This window comes from Phodopus roborovskii, unplaced genomic scaffold (genome assembly GCF_943737965.1).
Source record: "Phodopus roborovskii unplaced genomic scaffold, PHOROB, whole genome shotgun sequence".
In the NCBI taxonomy this organism is placed as follows: domain Eukaryota; kingdom Metazoa; phylum Chordata; class Mammalia; order Rodentia; family Cricetidae; genus Phodopus; species Phodopus roborovskii.
The window spans coordinates 29,093,224-29,115,086 of record NW_026126469.1 but is presented as its reverse complement, the minus strand read 5'-3'; positions in this window follow the sequence as shown (position 1 = coordinate 29,115,086).

The window sequence follows — 21,863 nt, the reverse complement described above, 5'->3', positions numbered from 1 at the left end:
GCCTTTTTGTCCATATGCATAACATGATATTGGTTTCACTACTATTCTAGGAGTGCAGTTGTGGTCAATCCTACTTTCTAGTTATACAAAATACAAATTTTGTCTGGCCACTTTAGTGTCAAAGAGAATTTGATTTCTTTATGGATCTTCTCAAATGATGCTTGATTTCTTTCATGGATGTGGAAGTTGAAAGTTAGATATCCTGGTAGTGTTGCAGCTGTCTAACAACCACTAGGCCAGAACAGTAGAACTGAACCAAAGTACAGATAGAATATGAAACCCATGCAGATGCTGATAACAGAATCAAAAAACTTTCCATCAAGCTGCTCCAGAAACTAGACATTCTAGACGTTTCAGTTCTCTGAACTCATAAATCCACTTATTGCTTAACAAATTCACCTTAAACAAGCCACTGATCTTGTTGATAATCCATCTTCAGGTAAAAATCATGAATAGAAGAAAGGCAGACAATAATATTTCTTGATATGGTAGCTTTGAAAAAATAACTGAGGGAACTACTTAATAGGGAAAGATTCATTCTGGCTAATATATTAAGCCCACAGCAATTTGCTTCAATGTTCCTGGTGAGTGCTTGATGGAGCAAAGCTATTTATTTGGTGATTGTGAGGAAGCATAGACAGAAAATGAAGACAATATATGATGTCATAGACATTCTTGCAAAGATCTTAGCTTTCCAACTAGGTCCCAGCTCCTATGTTCCTACTATGTCCCCACAGTCTACCAAAGTATTAACTTATATATGGACTAATCCATTGATGAGGTAAGAGCTCTCATTATCCCATTACTTCCCAAGAGTAGCCAATCAAGACTCACAAAAGCTGGAGAAAATTTCAAAATTAAACTGTAACAATTATATAAATTGGAATAAATGAGTAATGCTGAGATAAACCAAACTCATTTCAATCATTTGTTTAATTCCTAAACTAGACAATATAGAGTGATCTCAAAGTCTGAGAGCAAGCCAATATAATAAAACATTATTTTTTTATTATAGCAATGTAAAATAATATTGCATCACAGCTTATGGACACTACTATATATTTTAGCTTACCCTAAAATCTAGTTGAGAGATCAGTTATGAATCAACATATGATATTAAATAATGTGTACTTTGTTAGGAAAGAGCCTACTGCATACAAGTGAAAAGACTGATGAAAGGTAGCATGGCAGACAAGCAGTGACAGACAAGACAGAAATAAAATAGGAAAGAAAGAAGAGACAATAGGTGGAAAGAAGTAACAAACAAGGAAAGGTGAACAAGGAAAGGGGGAAAGAAAACAAGAAAATACAAAAATTATTCAATAAATATTCTAGTTTGGGGAACATAAAATCAAAGAAACTACAACAACAAAGAAGGAAAAGAGGAATAACTTTCCACTGTTACCCTTCTTGAGGTGTTCAGTGTGACATTAAAGGTGAGCATATAAACAGCAGTAAAAATAAGTTCATCATAACTATTAGGTTGGTGAGATACAGATGTGTGTAGTGGGTGTTATAAGGACAAAGAAGCAGGGACACGGGTAGATGAGACTTCACAAAGAAGATAGTCTTCTAGCTGGACCTTGACCATGGAGTCCTTTCTAACCCAGGAAGCTTAGCTGCTCATGGGGGCACAGCTGTGGAGTCTCAGTCAAGCCAGACAATAGGGAGGTGGATCTGACCACATATGGTTTCTGTCTTGATTTGCTAATCATAAAGACATCCTTCATCTGGGATGATTACAGAAAGCATGGGCCACGTTGTGTTTTCTTTAGGCTTAGATGGAGCAAAGCTATTACCTGGCACTTGTCAGGGATCAGGGAGTTCAGAAGGCATTATGTATTTAAGAGAAGTTAGAATTTTATCAAAAGTGTGACACTGGTGCCCACTGGTGCATTAGTGATGAGAATGCACTGTTGGAATTTGAGGTCTGCTCCATGGGAGGGATTTCTCTATTGTTTGCTAAATGATCATATTGTCAAACTACCTTCTAAATGTTTATCACTTCCATAGATCAGAGCTACTTTCGAGCTTGTTCAAGTTTCTTTTTGCTTTGGGTAACAGTTTATGCAGAGACACATAATTGACTTTAGAGCTGAGAATACATGGCTATTGAGCACTCAGACCTAAAAGGGATATTTGTATTATTCCTTCCCCTCCCCACTCAGAGGCTCATGAAACACTATAGAAGAGCAAGCCAAAAGAAGGTCAAAAGCTCTACCCCTCTGGGGAGGGGGGGATCACTTGGAGGACTGCCCTGAAACCCTGTCTTCTGGACATAATATGGCCATTGTACTCATGAATTCTGAGCAACTGTGGTTGCCACCACAAGAGCCACACAAGACTGAGCCCTAAGACATTCTAGCATGAATGGAAAACATCACAGGAGTGTTCAACACTAGCTGAAGAGCTACAGGCAATCAATGACAGTTAAGGGGAGGAAGAAATATTTCTTCAGTGATGTAGGCATTGGTAAGTTATTTGTGAGCCGATAAATAACCCCTCACTCACGCACATGCAAGCAGCTCTAATTAAGCTCAGTGGGTCACAAAAGCAAACAAACAAAAAAAGATGACAACAGAAGGGGGCATGTTGTGAAGAAGAATGTTCCCAGAGGTGGTATAAATAGAATAAAAGAGGGAGATTAGGCAGGGTGGCTATAATCAAAGTAAAATTATATGAATGTATAAAATTTTCAGATAAATAAAACCTATTTTTAAGAAAAAAGTCCTGTTTCTTTTCTATTATTATTGTTATTGGTTTTTCAAGACACAGTTTCTCTGTGTAACAGCTCTGGCTGTCCTGAACTCACTCTGTAGACCAGGCATGCCTCAAACTCAGAGATCCACCTGCCTCTGCCTCTTGCCTGCTGTAATTAAAGGAATGCAGCACCATCATCACTGGGCAAGGCCCTATTTCTTTAAGGGAAACTAGTGTTTATCAGAGTACCTTGTGACACTAGGAGGAGTGGCTGGATGCTACAATTTTAAGATGACACTAAAGAAGTGTCTGTGACCCTTTTGACAAGGGGAAGTATGTGTATGTGGCCATGGCAGAGAGAGTCTTACACCCTAGATGATATTCCTGTTTTACCAGTCCAGGGAGTGCACATGAGCACACCATTCCACATCTCTCAGAACACCTGCATCTGTGCTTTTTCAAAGGTTGACTAATGCTCTGCTGAACATACCCATGTGTTCATCTGTCAGTGGACATTTAGTTTCTAAGTTTCAGCTACTGTGAATAATGCTGCCAAGAACTGCAAGGGGAGATACAGCTTTGTGATCTTGATTTCATTTTTTATATATATCCAGAAGTGTGACATCATATATTTAAGCTTTTAAGTAAATTGCTACATCATTTCTGAGTCTACACATGCTTATTACTTCACAGTCTCAGTAACACTTGCTGTTCATTACACAATCCCTAACAAGTGACTCAGTGTGGTTTCAATCATGTTTATCTGATTATTTCATTTCGTTATATTAAGTGTCTTTTCAAAATTGTGGGTTCTTTACACCCTGCCCAAGTTCTGTTACTCATAATAGCATTGAATTATATTTGAGATGTCTAATGTGTTTCCTTTTTCTATGTCTATGATTTGTCAGTGCCATAATGTCTTAATCACTTCAGAGTTATATCTTAAAATTAGAGAGTAGTTTGCCAAGATCTTTATTTATTTACTTACTTTAGCTTTGGCTGTTGGGTTCCTTGACCACTCTGTGTGACTATTGAAGGTATTTTTTTCTGCATAAAATTTTCTTTGAAACTTTGATAGAGACTGCACCGATATTGATGCTAGCTTGGCTCCACTGTGAAGAGGGCTCATGTTTTGACTCTGGCATGGTTTGCTAGCTGGAATTTCTGGTCTAGTGAGGTCACTTCTGGGCTCTATAATTGCTTGGAGCCCATTGAATTTGGCTTCAAACTTAAGTACATTTTGATGAAGGCTCGTGAATCAAATCTGCCACGGAGGTTCCTGTTTAGATAAAGCTATTGCAAATTTGGAGTTTCTGCACTGACACGGTGCTAGCTCCCCAGAGTCTCCCAAGTCTTCTTTGCTCACAGTTGTCCCTGCTTGTTTAGGCATGCAACTCTCCAAATGTTCCATGGGAAGCGAAAGAAAACTGAGCTTCCTGAGCAATGCCCTGAAACACTGGAAGGTGGACAACCAGCCTTTGCCTCTGATTCCTTCGTAAGAAATAACGTAGGCTAAGGGAATCACTCTGTGTCCTCTTGCTGGATAGTCCATGTCCACTTCCCTCTCTCAGGACTGGGCCCACTGGCTTGAACCAGTGCAGGTCCTGTGCATGCTGCCACAGTCTCTGTGAGTTCATGTGTGCATAATAGATAAAACTTCAGTGCCTGTTGTGTCTGGAAGGCACCATTTCCTTGGAGTCATCCCTTACTCCTTACAATCTTTGCCTTTTCTTCCAGAGATGCCTGGAACAGCTTTAATGAGGACTTCCTATTTAGGGCTGAGTACTCCAAATTCTCTCCCTCTCTGTTCTCACTCCTAACCAAGAAGCTATATGTAATTGATACCTGCTTGCAAAGGAAAAATTGGTTTTCTCCAAAGGAGTTTCACTGGGTAAATTAACCACACTTCAGGGCTGGCTCCATGCACAGGAGTGGTTGGTCCCACAAAATTAACTCGGTGGTACTTTTTGTAGAATTTTTGTATCACTTTGTTTGAGCATTTTTTTTAACTTTTTAAAAATTTTTATTAAAAAATAAAAGAAACACAAAACACAGACCTTTTTCAGTTCAGTATGTGGCATGTTGCATTTTCCAGTTTGTTCAATGCTTTAAAGCTCAAGGATGCCTCACTTTGAATTGTACACGGGCTTGAAGCATCCTAGCTTTTGGCAAGCAACCAGGAGACTCAAACAAACAAAAAAATCAAAATATGGACAAAGCACTAAATGCAAGGCACATATGTAAACATATTATACACTTGAAAATTACAATATCAGTAAAAGTGGTACAGTTTATAGGGGAAATGAAACTATCTGAAACTGTCCTACCACAAGCTTCTGAACCTGGACTGATACAATGATGGGCATTTTAAAAGTATATTATTGGTCTTTTACTTATTTTGAGTTTGAATTTTGGAGTTGTGTTTTTATGGTGTTTGTTTTATTTTGTTTGCCTTTTTAGAGAGAGACAGAGAAAGAGAGAGGGAGGGAAGAAGGAAAGAGGGAGGGAGGGAGGGGGAAAGGAAGGAAGGGAGGGAGAAAGTATATGGGTAGGGAGGTGGAGGGGAAAAACACGATCAAAATATATTGTATGAGAAAAACTATTTTTTTCCACTTAAAAAGCAAAAAGCAAATGCCATTTCATCCCTGAAACACGACCTTGCAGAGAGATACCTCCTCTGAAGGAGTCACTGTTACAGTTCCTGTGACGCACTAGGACTCAAAGTCTCTTCTTCTGTTATGTAGTGATTTTTAAAATTGAAGACAAAAGTTTGAAAAACTGCTTCTGTATTACTTGGGGAATGATAAATAGAGATGTAGTAGCTATTTCTGTATATGTTTTTCTGGGTCATTAACCTTTAAATAATTCTACTCTTAGGAAAATTTGTGAAGATCTTTTTTTTAAGTGTTTGCTTTTTCAATGATTATACTGAGAATAAGGCACAGTTCCTTGTCATTGTTTTTGGAAAAAAAAATGGTTTGGGTTCTTCTCCTTCTTTGGTTTCATAGGAACTGATTAATATTTGAATTAATTTCACTTTGTCGTGTTCATATTCCACTACTAAGAAAATCTTCCAACTAAAGTATGCATTGTGTTTACAACAGGTTTCAAGTGTTGACATTTCTTGTTTCTTGACTTTGTTTGATGGAGTTTTGTAGTAAGAACTACATCCATGCCATTGCGTATTTGGGGTATAATAAATGAGTGTTTGGAGATGTTGTGCTAGTTGATTTCTGTGAATGTGACACAAACCTAGACATATCTGGGAAAAGGGAACCCCTTATTTTGCATGCCAATCACAGTTCCTCCTCCCTCCCCTTCCCCCCTTGCTTTCCCCACCTTCCCTCCACTCCTCAGAGAAGACAAGGCCTCTGTCAAATAACCTTGAGGCAGAATCAAGTCCCTCCTCCCTGTATCTAGGCTGAGAAAGGTATCATTCCATAGGGAACGGGCTCCACAAAAGCCACTTTATGTACCTGGAAGAGGTACTGGTTCTACTGACACAGACCCATAAACAGCGCAAGCCACACAACTGCCTCCCACATTCAGAGGGCCTAGTTCAGTCCTATGCTGGTTCCCTAGCTGGACTGATGTCCAGAGTCAATGAGCTCCCACTAGCTCAGGTCAGCTGTTTCTGTAGCTTTCCCTTATGGCTCCTCCTTCTCTTCAACTGAACTCTGGGAGCTCAGCCCAGTGCTTAGCTGTGGATCTCTGCTTCCCCTTCCATCAATTATTGGATGAAAATTCCATGATGGCAAGTAGTCATCAATCTGATTACAGGGGAAGACCAGTTCAGGCATCCTCTCTACTATTGCTTACTGTCTTAGCTGGGGTCATCCTTGTGGATTCCTGGGAATTTCCCTAGTGCCAGGTTTCCCACTAACCCTATAATGGCTCCCTCTATCAAGATATTCCTTTCCTTACTCTCCCTCTCTGTCCTTCCCCACCTTGACTATCTTGGTCGCTCAAGTTCTTTTCCCCATTTTGTCCTTCCCCTTCCCTCCCCATCCACTCTCTCCCTCCCCACTATGTTCATGATTTACTAAGGAAATTTTATCCCTTTCCCCTTTTCCCCAGGGGATCCATGTATGTTTTTCTTAGGAGTCTCCTTGTTACCTAACTTCTGGGTTGTGGACTGAAGGCTGGTTATCCTTTGCTTTATGTCTAATATCTACTTATAAATGAGCTTTGAAAATCAGTGTGGTGGTTTCTCAGAAAATTGGGAATCAATCTACCTCATGACCCAGCAGTAACACTTTTGGGCATATACCCAAGGGATGTGTACTCGTACCAAAGGACATTTGCTCAGCTATGTTCATAGCAGCATTATTCATAATAGCCAGAATCTGAAACAACCTAGATGCCCCTCAACCAAAGAATGGATGAAGAAAATGTGGGACATTTACACAGTGAAGCACTACTCAGCAGAGGGAGGTTGAGGTGGGACAATGGCATCTTGAAATTTGCAGGCAAATGGGTGGAACTACACAAAACCATCCTGAGTGAGGTAACCCAGACCCAGAAAGACAAACATGGTACGTACTCACTCATAAGTGGATATTAGACATAAAGGAAAAGGTAATCCTGAGAAAATGCCTCCAGAAGGTCAGCCTGTAGCAAATGTAGGAGGTACTGTTTTGATTAATGACATATGTGCAATGTCATTGTGGGTGGTACCACCCAATCAGGTGGTCCTGGGTGCTATAAGAAAGCAGGTTAAGCAAGCCATGGAAAGCAAGCCAGTAAGCAACCTTGCTCCATGGCCCCTGCATCATTTCTTGTCTTCATGTTCCTGCTTGAGTTCTTGCCCTGATAGACTGCTACCTGTAATGCTAGGTAAAATTAACCATGTCCTCCCCACATTGCTTTTGGTCATGGTGTTTTATCGGAGCAATAAATACCCTAAGACAAATTCTTAGTTTTGAAAATTATACTAATATCTTATCAAAACAACATAGTGTTGTGGGACTTTAAGTCTACTAATATGTGATCTCGGTTTCTTCTTCAGAATTCTTTAATTAAATAAGTCACAGGAAAGCAGGAATTGCTTTCTGATCAACTTTCCTCTGGGAAAATGACTTTAAAATGTATTTCTCTCCCCCCTCCCCAGAACAATTTCAAGAGCATAACAAAGTTGCTATGTAGTAGTCTATCAGTGTCCATATAGTAAAATGCATCATTTTACTCAGATAAAGAAGAGCTTTCATAAGTACCCTCTAGCTGCTCATGATGTAACTAACACCACCCACATCATTGACATACCAGCCACAGTGGTCTTTATTGTTATTTTTAAACATTTCCCCCCTAAATATAATATAATATAATCTGATATTTGTGCTGGGTATACTGTTGCTACAGAGTACTGGATTATTCCATCCATTGGAGCTCTCTGGTACCTCTCTAGCCCATTGGTAACCCAATATGTTGGCTAATTTTTCCCCATTTTAATGCAGAATTGTGCTATGATACTAATTTAATTTTTTCTTTGAGTCTCTCCTGCTGCCTACCGGTGGCATAAATATGCCATGGAAACTGAACCATCTCCTTGTTCAATTACTGTCTTCAGTGCTTAGACTGACTTCTGCCACATAGTTGACTATCGGTGGATATTTGCTACATCAGTGAATGAATGAAATAATTATCTCTCACATCAGCTGTGACTGGAAGAAACCACACACCTTCTTCCCCAGATCATGTTCCCAGAATTACCTAGCTTTCTCATCCCTGAGAGCTCTTCACCGCTTGCATACCTTCACAACAGGCAAAGTTATCCTTTTCTTTACCTTCCAGACACTGCTCTTAAAGCCGATAACATAATGGTGTTGTTAAGTGTAGACTGGGTTGCTGGCAGTTGTCAGTCTTTAGATTACCTTTCAGTCTTCTAATAAATCTTTATTTAACCAAATATGTCAATGACTTCATCTATGGACAGATGCTCCCATCTTTACATCGAATGATTTTGTCACTGGCCACCTAAGCTCATGCCATCTCATCTTATATATATTCCCAAGAAACTGGGTAGAAGATGAGTTTATTCACAATACAGTAAAACTATGGCAACACTCCCAATTTACCTCTACCTCTCTGATCTAATGTATAATTTTAAGGAAAGGATGAAACAAAGTGATTTAACTGAGATTTGCTGTCAGATTTGTATGCAATCTTTTCCTTCAGCTTACAGTTTCTCCTGTGGCAAGGATTTTATTCTTTTCCTTCTCCTGGCCTGGGATCCCTGGAGAAATTATAATTCATTGGGGTCCATTGTTCTAAGGTCCTTGTTTCAGTTTGTCTATTCCAAGATATCAAAGATATTCGTTCATGATTATCTGTACAGTCTTTATTGATTCACCCTTGGAAAAAAAAATGACATGCTTCTTATTCCTGACAGACACAATTTTACATCTCCATTTAAATTCACGATCATTATTATGAATATTAGGGACTGGTTTAAACCATGAAACAGCATTATCCTGTAGTTTTACTACAATCCCAGGGTGATTAAATCCTGATATAAGTTAGAAGACTTTAGCAGTTATGAAAGCTGAGGGAAATATACAGAAGTAAATGATGAAACAGGATGGAGAAAGTATGGCCTGGACCAGTAATGGCTCTAGAAGAGAGAAATGCACTGAGTCCTGGCAACCTCTGGAGAGGATCACAAGTCGGAGCCAGAAACTGTCAAGGTGAAATCCTAAGTCCAGCCTAGATGGACTCTGATTTATTCCCCAATTTGACCAGCCCCACATAGAAATATAGGCAACTAGATAGCTGTGCTCAGACAAAACAGGGAGAGAGGGAGAGACAGAAAGAGAACTTTCTCAACTCACAAAGAAGCTAAACAAATAACCAGAAATCATCCAAGGCAGATAAGTTGGTGGCCAGTTCTAAAAGATCACAGACCTCTACTTGTGAACACTAGAGGGTTGTGAATCCTGTCCAGCCTGTTCCCTTCTGCTTTCCATAGTATGAGGACCATCAGCTAGAAATCATCATGGGGGGAGGAGGGGTAAATGAGTAGTAGACAAGTTGCCTAGTATGTGTAAGGTCTAGGATTGGACCTCCAGTCTGAAAATCAAAATCAATTATCAAGCAAGCAAGCCCGACCTGCCAACTCAAGTAACCAAGAGTTATGCATTATTTACAGATATTTTTAAAATTTTGGTAGTATGAAAGATCAAGTTAAAAACAAAGAGTGAAATGTAAAAGAATGAATCATTTTGATTAGGAGAAAGACAATGACTTACATAGAAAACAGGAAACATTAAAAACAAGTCAAATTCTAGTTAGTCCCAAAGAGAGATTTGAAAGATTATAATTTATATAAAACAAGTAAGGAAAGCTGTGAGGAAAAATGGCAAAACTAAAAACCAACTAACCTGAGAGAACTGTCAGAAATGAAAAGTATGACAGGAAAAAGGAAAGGGGGTGAATGAAGGCATTGAAATGGCAGAGTCTGTGCAATCTCTGGGGAAAAAAACAGGTGGAAAAACTGATCAGAATATGAGGGAAATATATACGCAATTCAGACCCTGACAAGACAGCAACAGAAGTTTTGAAATGAATGGGCAGAAGGAAATTACCATCGGAAAACATGATTTAAAAAAAAAAAAAATAGGAGGCAGTCATCTGAGTGTGAGGAATGGCAGAGGTGTGCCGAGTACTAGGGTTAGGAAACTAAAGTTAATTAATTGACTGATTAAAAAATACATTCTCGTGGAAGTCCAGAGCACCAGGGAGAGAAGTGGGGAGGGAGAAAAAAGAAATGAAAAGTGGATTGTCAGTCAAGAACTAAAGATCAGAGGGCATGAGGTTTCTTAGGGCTTCCTGTCATGTAGGGAATCACTTCAACATCAACATAGGGCTGCAATTCAGAGGTGGCACACTTACACACCAAGAAAAAAGAGAGAGAGAACTTAACTAAATACAAAAATATGCTTGGCATAGTGGCACATATCTTTAGTACCTTCAGAGGCAGATAGATCTCGTGAGTTCAAAGCCACTATGTTCTACATAGCAAGTTCTAGGACAGCCAAAGTCTATGCAGACAGACTGTCTCAAAAAGCAAAAATAAATAAATTCTAAATAAAAACAAATACATAAACAAACCACACAATATTTATGTGGAGCCTATTATAATGGTCAACATATATATTAATTTTTAATTTCTGCTTTTTATATAATCATAAACTCCCAAGTTGTTCTCCATGTTTGTGATAAAGCCCTTTAGGTTCTCTTTTACACTAAACACCATGATTATAAGTGCCATAAATAAAAACAAGGTAAAAGGGTTTGTAAACAACTCCACAATTTTCATCTTTTAAAAATCTCATTACTTTGAGAGCAGAATGTATTTTCTAGTATCAGTTTTTCATGCTTTCTTTTTCTTCCTCAGATTTATAAAAGTAGACTCTCCTCCCCATTGTCACTATAGTAACAAATCAAATATCAATTGCATTAAAGGTAGGTTGGTGGCTAGTGTATGCCAGTCCTTCTGTGCAGTGTCCCCAAGTCTCAGCCCTGGTGGTTAGCGGTATATGCAGAAAGACAGAGACCTAGTGAGCTCAGCTGATTTTGCCTTCAACATTCCTTCTCTGGACACTGTCCCCAAAAGGTCCTGAGAACTAGGATTTCTGGCCCTCTGGAAAATATTTGATTCACTTATATTCTTAGAATAGTGAGTCATATGTGTCCTCCATGGTGGACCATTGGAACAGGTACTCCCGTGGGAGCATACTGGAAACATCTACAGCAGGCTTCATCCTCAAAATGCACTTCTGATATGGTTATAAGCTGGATTCAATGACCCCAGTGTGGCTGAAGGACCACCTTACCTATTCATATAAGTCCATCAGTACATTGTCTGATCTCTTGGAAAACTATTTGCTGCTTACTGCTCTTGTCATTTTGCAGGAAGGTGTCTCTGCCATGTTCAAAAAAAAAAAAAAAAAAAAAAACATGGAAAGCAGAACACTTAACCAACAGGAGCCACGTACTGCCAATTGCTATTATGTATCACTCTCTTCCTGTTTCTTCTAGGACTGACAGGAAAGACAATACAGGACTTGCCATTAAAGTTTGGTTTAAGATTAAATTTTTATTTTATGGTTTTCAAAAATAATAAGGACTGCCAGCGTTGGTGGTGCATGTCTTTAATCCTAGCACTCAGGAGGTAGAGGCAGATTGATCTCTGCATGTTCGGGGCCAGCCTGGTCTACAGAACAAGTTCCAGGACAGGCTCCAAAGCAATACAAAGAAACCCTGTCTCAAAAAACAAACAACCCTCCCCAAAATATTAATTGACATACTGGTTCTAAAATCATTTATGTCTATAAATTTATCCTGGAATTAATTTTGATTTGCTAACCTGGTAGCTCCTTTATTTTGACAAAAAAAAAAAAATTCTAAATTAAGGATTTCTATCTCATTTCACATACTAAATTATCAAACATTTGCTGAAATGGTCATGAAAATACAGACCCCCCAAACCCATAAGATGACATGTCTACAAGAATAACTTGCAATTTAGGAGCCTAACTGTGAAATGAGACATTGTACTGAGCCAACATTAGTGTGTGATTACAATACATTTGCTTACCAGATGCTCACACACAGATTTTGGCTTTTTAAACATATCTGAGAAGATGTTCTAGTTCAAATTTGTGGTAACTCCCTCACCACCAGGGTTAGGAGTGGCCCAATGTGTTTGTTTTACTTCTTCTAAATGAGTGAAAGTGTTGCCTGTCTGAGTGGGAAGGTGGTGGAAACTCAGCTGAACTGAGAAATTTTGTTCTTTTGTAATGTTTTCCCTTGACACCACCAACTAGTAAGAAGGAAAAACTAGGCTAACTTATCAGTAAAATCAAACGATTTTTCTTCAGGAAATTCAAATTTAAAACATTTCCATTTATTTAAAGTAACACATGGAGTGATTTCATACATACCAGTATCCACTAACAACAGAAATCTAAAACTGCCTCTGTGGATAACACTTGACTTTGGTCATTTACAATGACTGCTTTCTCTGTCTCTTATTCTAAAAGTGAAGCAATTTGATTTTTAACTTTATAGTAAACGTTTGTTAAATATCTGTTCTAGAGCATTGTTGTAATTGAGGACTGAGAGAGCACAAGCCCACCTTTTTACAGATGGTTACTTAGCTACCTCAGGCCCATAACTGTCTTCTGCTTCCTGGGACATCTTCTTGAACAGCCTCTCTCCTTGTCATCATTGAACAGAACTGGAGGGAACCTAACACACACAAATCATAAGACATTTTTACTAATTCTATTTTCTTGAAAACTTCACACATGAATAATACATCTATATCACTCTTACCCTCCATCCCCTTCCCACCTCCCATGTCCTTTCTTTCTACCAGCTTCACAATTTCATATATATATATATATATATATATATATATATATATATATACACACACACACACACACACACACACACACACACACACACAGACAGTGTGTTCATATGTACATATGTACATTCGTCCATGGCTGACCACTTGAGATTGGCAATCTATGCAAGGATTCCTCCCTGGAGGGAACTAAATTTCCCTATTTCAGTAACCACTGACAACTGATACCTACACTTAATAGTGGATATAATGATAAATATCCAGAATATGGTTAGAAATTCCACTGGGTTTTACACACACACACACACACACACACACACACACACACACACACCATTATATTTTTAAGTACACTTACAAAACAATATTGTTTTTGTGTGACTTTTTCAAAGACCCCTACTATGCTTATTGCCTGTTTGAGCTGCTCTCATTAATTGCCAAGGTCAAGTTATGAGAAAAGTACAGGAGGGAACCAGGTGCTGCCCTCATCCAACGCCAACCAGATATCTGTGGTCTGCAGCTTGGACTAAAGCAAGGTCAGCAGGACGGTGTCCAGTACGCTGAGAGAGTCATATTCTTTGTGCCCAACCCGAATAACCAACTGTCCTTGGTTAACTACAACTGCTACATTTAGATGAAACAATGAAATCCCTGTAACCACGCTTCTGCTTCTGTAAGCCTGCTTCTTGCCACCCCAACCCTATATAAACTGCCTGAGTTTTAACCTCGGCACGCTCAGTCCCCCGAAAGACTGAAGCATCCACAGGTACCTGTGTTAACAATAAATAACCTCTTGCACTTGTATCCAGTGGTCTGGTCTTGTCTCTTGGGGGCAAGGGCCTTCCCCCTGACAGGCTCCAAACTCTTGGCGTCTCTTGGGGGGGTCTTTCATTTTCAAACACTCTTAGTGTTATCTCCCCTGTATTATCCCTCCTCCCACTTGCCAGGTGAAGTCCTCCCATTGTTCTCATCACTCCCTTTGTAACAACTGCCTCCTTTTTCTAGAACTCCATAAATCATTATTTAAATGCCAAAATCCAAATTATCTATTAGAATGCAAGATCTGGTACCTAGAATCTCTAAAAAATGAAGGATACAAGAGGCATACATGAAGATTCAGGGTAAGGTTAGCAGGCAAGTCCCCCCCAACCCCCACCCTGTACTCTATGTAAAACTTTGCCCAAAGTTTTACAGCAAAACAGACAAACAAAACAAAATCCATACTGTAAAGGAAAGTGAGCAGCAATAATGAAAAGTTAAGAGAGAGTCCACATAAAAAGCACTGGAAATGAAAGAAAGAAAGAGAACAAGGCAAATAGAGTTATGTAATTGGAGTCTAGATTCTTAAATCCCACATTAAGTTTAAAAAAAAAAATAACTATAGGAGTTCCTGAATGTAAGAATGGACCAAGTGGAAATGCTATTTAAGGAAACAAAAGAAGAATATTACCCTACACTGACAAAGGCAGGCCACTGATATTAGAAGTTCCTACTAAGAGCCAAATTGAAAACACACTCCACATACTGTTATTTTAGAGCCCAGAAAACCATGGGGTTGGGGGTGGGATGGGTTCCAGGAGCTCCTGTGGAAAAGCAAAATTATCTCAAATGCATCATAATCCATTTATATAAATCTAATTAGAAACTCTAGAGGCTGTATAAAAAAGAAATCCAAAGCTACAAGAGAAAAGTCACTTTGACCCAAGAATTCCAATCATAGAAAAATAATGAATATAAAATAGAAATATTTTAGCATGCAGTAACTCAGAATATTTAACACTGGAACATGTTTTGTAAGAATTTCTTGAATATGAATATAGGCACCAGAAAGAAAAAGTATATATATATATCAGCAAGAACAAGTTTCTTTCTTAAACTTGATGGGGGATTCAAGAATGCATGCCAACCAAAGAAATTACTATATTTTATTGTGACATCTGAGTATGCATTGCTTAACTCAGCTGAAACTTGAAGATGCAATGACAGAAAATGGCTTAGAGAGGAAAGTGGGGCTTTGGGATGCCCCAATTCTCTTCTCCAACCAAAAGATATAGTTAGATATAGACTGAACTTAGGTATAGTAGAGAAATGTGCAGTTAGTTACATTCAGGAAACAACTGACCACATAAGAATGAAATGATACTATAAAAAATATTTAAATGGTCCAGGCAGTGGTGATACATCTCTTTAATCCAGCACTCGGGAGGCAGAGGCAGGTGAATCTCTGAGTTTGAGGCCAGCTTGTTGTACAGTGTGAGTTCCAGGACAGCTAGGGCTACACAGAAAACCTCTGTTTCAAAAACAAAAACAAAAACAAAACAAAACAAAACAAACAAAAAAAAAACCAAAAAACAAAAGACAGAGAGAGATTTAAATTAACTCAAGGGGAAGAGAGATGGGAAGTGATAAAACAGTGGAAAATTAATCAAAGAATGTCAAGTTGAGAATGAACATTATGAAGGAGGAATAGTTTAATGACAACAGCAAATGTATCTCAATTGAAACAAATTATAGAATTCCATTAAGACAGAAACACTACTTAATAACATGGATAAATGCTGGACAATAATATCTGCAGTGGAAAAAAATGGTCTCTCTATGGGAACTATTGACAATAATAAGCTAAAAGTGAATTCTCAGGGGCAACATGTACAGTTCACATATCTTGAGAAACTGACATAGCTACATAGATGCATTTTTCAACTCAGCAAATGTGTATTTTGCTACATGAAAATTTACATTAAAATGAATAACCGATCATTTTGATATCTAATTCCTGATAAAAATAAAATAATTTGACATATTTTTGAGGATATATTAATATGTGTTTATTACATCATGTCAGTAAAATAAGTAATTGAATAAATACATTTTAAAAATCAGGCCCAGTTTGTCTGGGCCTATATTTTCTAGCCCCTTCCAGAGGACACATGCAATTAAGGCAGAGTTGCATATAGTAAGTGGTAAGGAGAAGAGATACTCATGTGAGGTCTTAAGCACCCCTATCATCTTTCCATTAGGAACATAAACAGTCAACAAGCCCAGCTGGGATGATCTTCTTTGCAAGGAAGCACAGCAGTACTCCTCAAGGTGGTAGTTGCTTGGCTTAAAGGACAGTCACTCACAATAGTTACGATTATAGTTTTCCTTAGTTAGGATTAAAGATAAGTTACATATAGGACTTTAGACCCACAAAGATATAATAGATGATGGAATATTTTCTTAAATCTTACTAAATGTCCATGGACTAAATATTGTTAACTGTGATTCTTATTTGATAACTGTTGTGTGATATATTTTGCTATGTTAAGGTTAAAACCCTTCTTTTTGTTTAGACAAAAAAGAGGAGATGATGGGAGATGTCATTCTGTAAATATGTTTCTCATACTGGTTAATGAATAAAGCACTGTTGGCCAATAGGAAAGGAAGATAGGTGGGACTAGGAGACAAGGAGGATATGAGGACTAGTAGGGAGGAGTCAGCATGTGGAGACTGAAGAGAACAGAACACCTGCCCTACTGTCCTGTAAGATGAGACCACGTGGAAACACTTAGATGAATAGAAATGGGTTAATAATTAAGACAGAGCTAGCCAATAAGAAACAAGTAACTGGCCAATAGCATAGTATCAAGTCCAGAGTCTCTGTGTGTTATTTGGAGCTAGCGCCGCAGTGGGTCCAGGCCAGCATGGAAATTTCTTACTCCTAACACAAGAGCTGCCCCTGGCCAATTCTATGTGCACATCTGTTTCACATGGTTTTAGCACTTCTCTTTCTGTGAGGAAAGATCAGACACTAGAGTTTTTCTAGCACGCCATTTCTTATAAGAATAAAACTCCATTTCCACGTTCAGGTATAATAGAATGAGTGAGTTGTGAGTGCTCCTCATCTTTAGGTATCTACTTGTTAGAAATGATTTTTTAATCGTCATTGGTAGATGCAAGAATATTGTCATAATTATCTCATTTGACTGCTCTGGAACATTTCTGGGACACAGCAAATCGGGACTCCTAATAGGAGTTGTGGAAGCAACCAGTCTTGTAATTCTATGATCTACAACAAGATTCCAATAATATCACTGCTGTAGGGCTCTAGATGATAAGAGCTGTCACTGCTGAGTAGCTAGGCAAAGATTAGTGTGGGCCTGGAGGCCTTTGGGCAAGGGCCCCTCCTTCATGGTCTACTTTGGATCCACTTTTCATTTTCCTGGTAACTCTAAATAGAGAAGCAGTGTCCCGCCTCCAAGATTTAAAATGCTATATGAAAAGGTGATGGTTTAGAGTTTCTTGGGACATTAAGAGAAAGCTATTTCCTCCTGGAGAAAAGAATGGAATCTGAGTTCTATCCCTGGCTCTGAGTGGAGACATTTTAATTTTCTTCAAATATTAGAAGTTTAAACACTATTCTCTCCTCCCTTAGAAGTTAATCCAGCTGGGTCTGTGAAGCACCTGGCCAGGAGACAATGCTAATTCACCAAAGCCATGATAAGATGATGGGAGGAATAAATATTGCTTTGATGCAATGGTGTGTTTCTTCTTCTCAGAGCCCTTCCAATGCAGCTGTTTACAGAACTTGTACAGTGATGGACTGCTCAGCCTACCCATTTTCTGAGTTCTGACCCAAAAGCATAACTTTCCCTTATTCTCATTCCATCTCTTCTTTGGTTTCTCATTGTCTCTGAAACTAACATTCCACCTCTGTATCTGCTTGTTGACATGAATTTCTGAACCTGCCTACCATCCTGGACCCTTCCTTATTGAAAACGCATGGTTCTCTCTTCCCTTTAATCATCTCTGCTCTCTCAGAGATTTTTTTTTCTGTTTGTTGCCTTGGTTTTTTTTTTTTTTTTTTCTTTCAAACTCCAATAACATGGTCATTGAGTTACCATCTGAGTCTGTTTTCTAAATTCATTTGTCAATGATACCAAGAACCTATAAAGGAGAAACAATTTCCCCTAACATTGCCGCTCTCAAAATGTCTTAGAAATACTGTGCTTCTGCCTAGGGCAATACTGTCAAAATAAGACATAAAATGAAAAGTAAGGAACAACCAAGTTTTGGCAAAATGTTACATCAGAAGCAGACTCTCTGTGACTAAATAAAAAACAAGAGTTAAGATTTTAAAAAAAAATAAACTATTCCCATGAGGGAAAAAAAAAAACAACTTCAGAACATCCAAAATACAAACACCCCCCCACCCCCACCCCGACACACACACACACAATATCAACATAAACTCTAAGAAAAAAAAAAAAAAAACAAAACCAAAAACATAAAGGAAAGAAATAGCCCGAGGAGATGCAGATGTGGCCAGCCATATTGGGATTTTAGTAAATTCCAGATATAGTGAAATTGGCCAACCAATTACCATCTCATGCCTCTTTACAGAGTGGATCACATCTGGAAAACCTTTATGTAGCAGGGAGGAAGGCTTCACTGCAACTGAAATGAGGTAATCCTCCCCAGTTTGTCTGGGCCTATATTTTCTAGCCCCTTCCAGAGGACACAGGCAATTAAGGCAGAGTTGCATATAGTAAGTGGTAAGGAGAAGAGATACTCATGTGAGGTCTTAAGCACCCCTATCATCTCTCTATTAGGAACATAAACAGTCAACAAGCCCAGCTGGGATGATCTTCTTTGCAAGGAAGCACAGCAGTACTCCCCAAGATGGTAGTTGCTTGGCTTAAAGGATAGTCACTCACAATAGCATATCACTCCACTGAGCTATAGTGGTCAGGAGATAGTCACAGTAGCTATCAGAGATGTGTGAAATTGTATGGCATTAAAAGTTGAAAGACAAGTTACTGGGGAAAAGGATTTCTATTTTTGTTTCCACAGAAAAGAAAAGATGTGGATTCCTTCCAGACTAATGTGGTTTGATCACGCCAGACCGCCTGAAACAGAGTACGAGGTGATCCTACATTCAAAACACCTGGACAAAACAGCCCTACAGACTACAGCTAGGATTTCTGAATCTTCTTCGAATCCCCCATGACAGCGCCCCTTAACCAGCAGGAAGTAGTTTGGAAAGAACAACACCCAAATTCCCAAATATTGTGTATAAATGTTTGTTTTCATTTAATTGGACTTTGTTATATAAAATAAATTTAAAAAAAATAAAAAAATAAAAAGCTCTGCACAACAAAGGAAGTAACCACCAAACTGACAAGAAAGCCCTCAGAATGGGGATAAAAAATATTTGTCAGTTGTATAGCAGATAGAGTTCTTATCTCGAACATATAAAGAGCTGCAAATACTCAACACACACAAAAAAAATCCTTCTAACCAAAAAATGAGTTAGTGAATTAAATTCATAGTTTTCAGGAAGATAAATACAAATGGCCAATACATATCTGAAACATTTCAACATCCTTAGCCACCAGGAAACTGCAAATTAAAACTATTCTGAGATTCCATCTTACCCTAATTAAAATGCTACCATCAAGAAAACAAATGCAAGCAAGAATGTAGAGTAAGGGGGTATGGTGGTACATCCATGTTTATTGTTTCAGTATACATAACGGATAAGAAATATTATTAGACTAGATGTCTAGCAACTCATTAATGGATAAAGAAAATATGGTGCATAAAGTAAACCTCCCAATTATTTACCCCTAGATGAAGAGCCGCAAGCAATTAATGACTGGAGAGATGGAGAATCAGTCTTCCCATGGCTCCTCAACTGGTTATCCAATACTAAGTTTTTAGCCATAATATGTATGTATGTATGTATGTATGTATGTATACATATATATGTGTATGTATACACTTAGATGAACTCATCAGGCTATATTTATATATTTGTTCATATATATGTAGTAGCAATAATAATTAAGGAAGAGATCATCAACTTGAGAAAGTTTGGGAACACAGGAGTTAGAATAGAGAGAAAGGAAAATTATATGAACACGGTAGACATATATTAAATTTTAAACTACAATTAAATAAAATGTGCTATATATACTCAATAGATTTTTACTTGCCTCTAAAGATAAATGAAATTATGACATTTAAAAGAAAAATGGATAGAACTTTAAATCAATGAGACTTAGATAAGTAGCTAAGTTTCTTTCACATAGGAAACCTAGATCAAATTTATAAACATATATGTGTGTGGAATAATGAAACTGGGAAGGGAACCATGAGAAGGGAAGAATATATTTCAAAGGAGCAAAGAGCAATGTAAGTGAATAGACCTTAAAAATAGACAGGGAAGTTTTAAGATATGGGTTGGTCAATAAGCTGGGACATAATGGACAGCATATTTCTATGACAGTGTCATAGCAAAACACATTATTTTGTAAAATTAATACATACTAATAAAATTAGTTTATCTCTATCCTCAATCTTTTCCTTTTTTGGGGGGGGGGGTGGTGGTGCTGATGGTGGTGGTCAGATGCTTGGATCTGTGTCTTCTGATCACTCACATATAGAAATCATGTCTTGTGACATATGACATCTCTTGTGGCTTATTTCTTCCTCAGTACTCACTATTATGTCACCTCTTTTCTCAAAACTGGCTACTAACTTCTTTCCCTAGTTTTAATCTGCCCTTTTCCTGCCCATCGTCTACTTGTTAGGAAGAATCTAAATTTGATCTCTAAGCCTCCCCTTCCTCTGTGGAGAATGTGGATGATGAGACACAACCAAAGCTGTGTCTTCCTCCCTTTACTGTTAACATCCACACCTAAAGGATGCAGCTGTGTCTCTGGTACTTGGTAGTGACCATGCTGCTCACCCCGGGCCTTGTACTGACAGGAATTTTAAGGGGTCCCTCTTGGAAAGTTCTGTGCTTAATAAAGGGATCCATGCCTTGATTTCTCTCAGCTCCAGGCAATAACAGTCCTGAGATAGAATGCTGAGAGTAGTGTTCCCTTGCTCTGAAATACTCGCATGGAAACAGTGTGATTACATTTTAAAATTATGACTCAGTTCTAAGTGTCCTTTTCTTCCCTCAGAGTCATTTGCTTTTTCTATCATTAGCACTTTTGTTCACATACACACTTTCCTCATAGTTAAGTTTTGGGGTGTCAGTAGATGAAAATTTTGCCCACAAGGTAGTAAATTAGCTGTGCAAACTCTTCTCTTTGGCGCCACCCCTAGGAAGACGTCATAGCATTCTGAAGGTACAGAAACAGACTGGTTAGCCCCTTCAAAATGGAATCCCATTTGCAGATGCCCAGATCTGGCTCCATGGTATGAAGTTTTAATACACTCTAAAATAATCTTTAAGAATTCACACTGTCATTTTTAGTGACATAGATACTGTGTCTTAATTCATTTATATAGTTTGGTTTTTTGTTTGTTTGTTTGTTTGTTTTGTTTTGTTTTTTGCAGCTACTTGCAATTTTGACGTAAGGCATTTGTAATAGTACCAGGCAAAGCAGAAAAGTGTTTTTGAAATAAAGATTTCATAAAACTTGTGTAAATTAATCCTTGTTGAACCCCATTCTCATTTCCAGGTCACAGAAATAGGTGCAGTGAATTCCTCATGTTACTCTTCCATATCCAATCATTTAATAACTAACACATTCTATATTTTCTTAATTCCTTTTAAAACACAAAGATTTCAAACAAAACAAACAAATGAAAACACATCATCAACAACAAAACAGTGGAGTCCATTTTTGTGTTGGCCAACCAATCTTTCATATAAGGACTGCCCTGGATGTACCCAGTGCCAATCCATTGAAGAAAACCGATTTTACCCCCTCTATAAGAAGTTTCTGACCCACAGGAGGAACCCACATTCCGGTGCTCTGCACAGACCCTCCTGAGGACTGGGGAATGCACA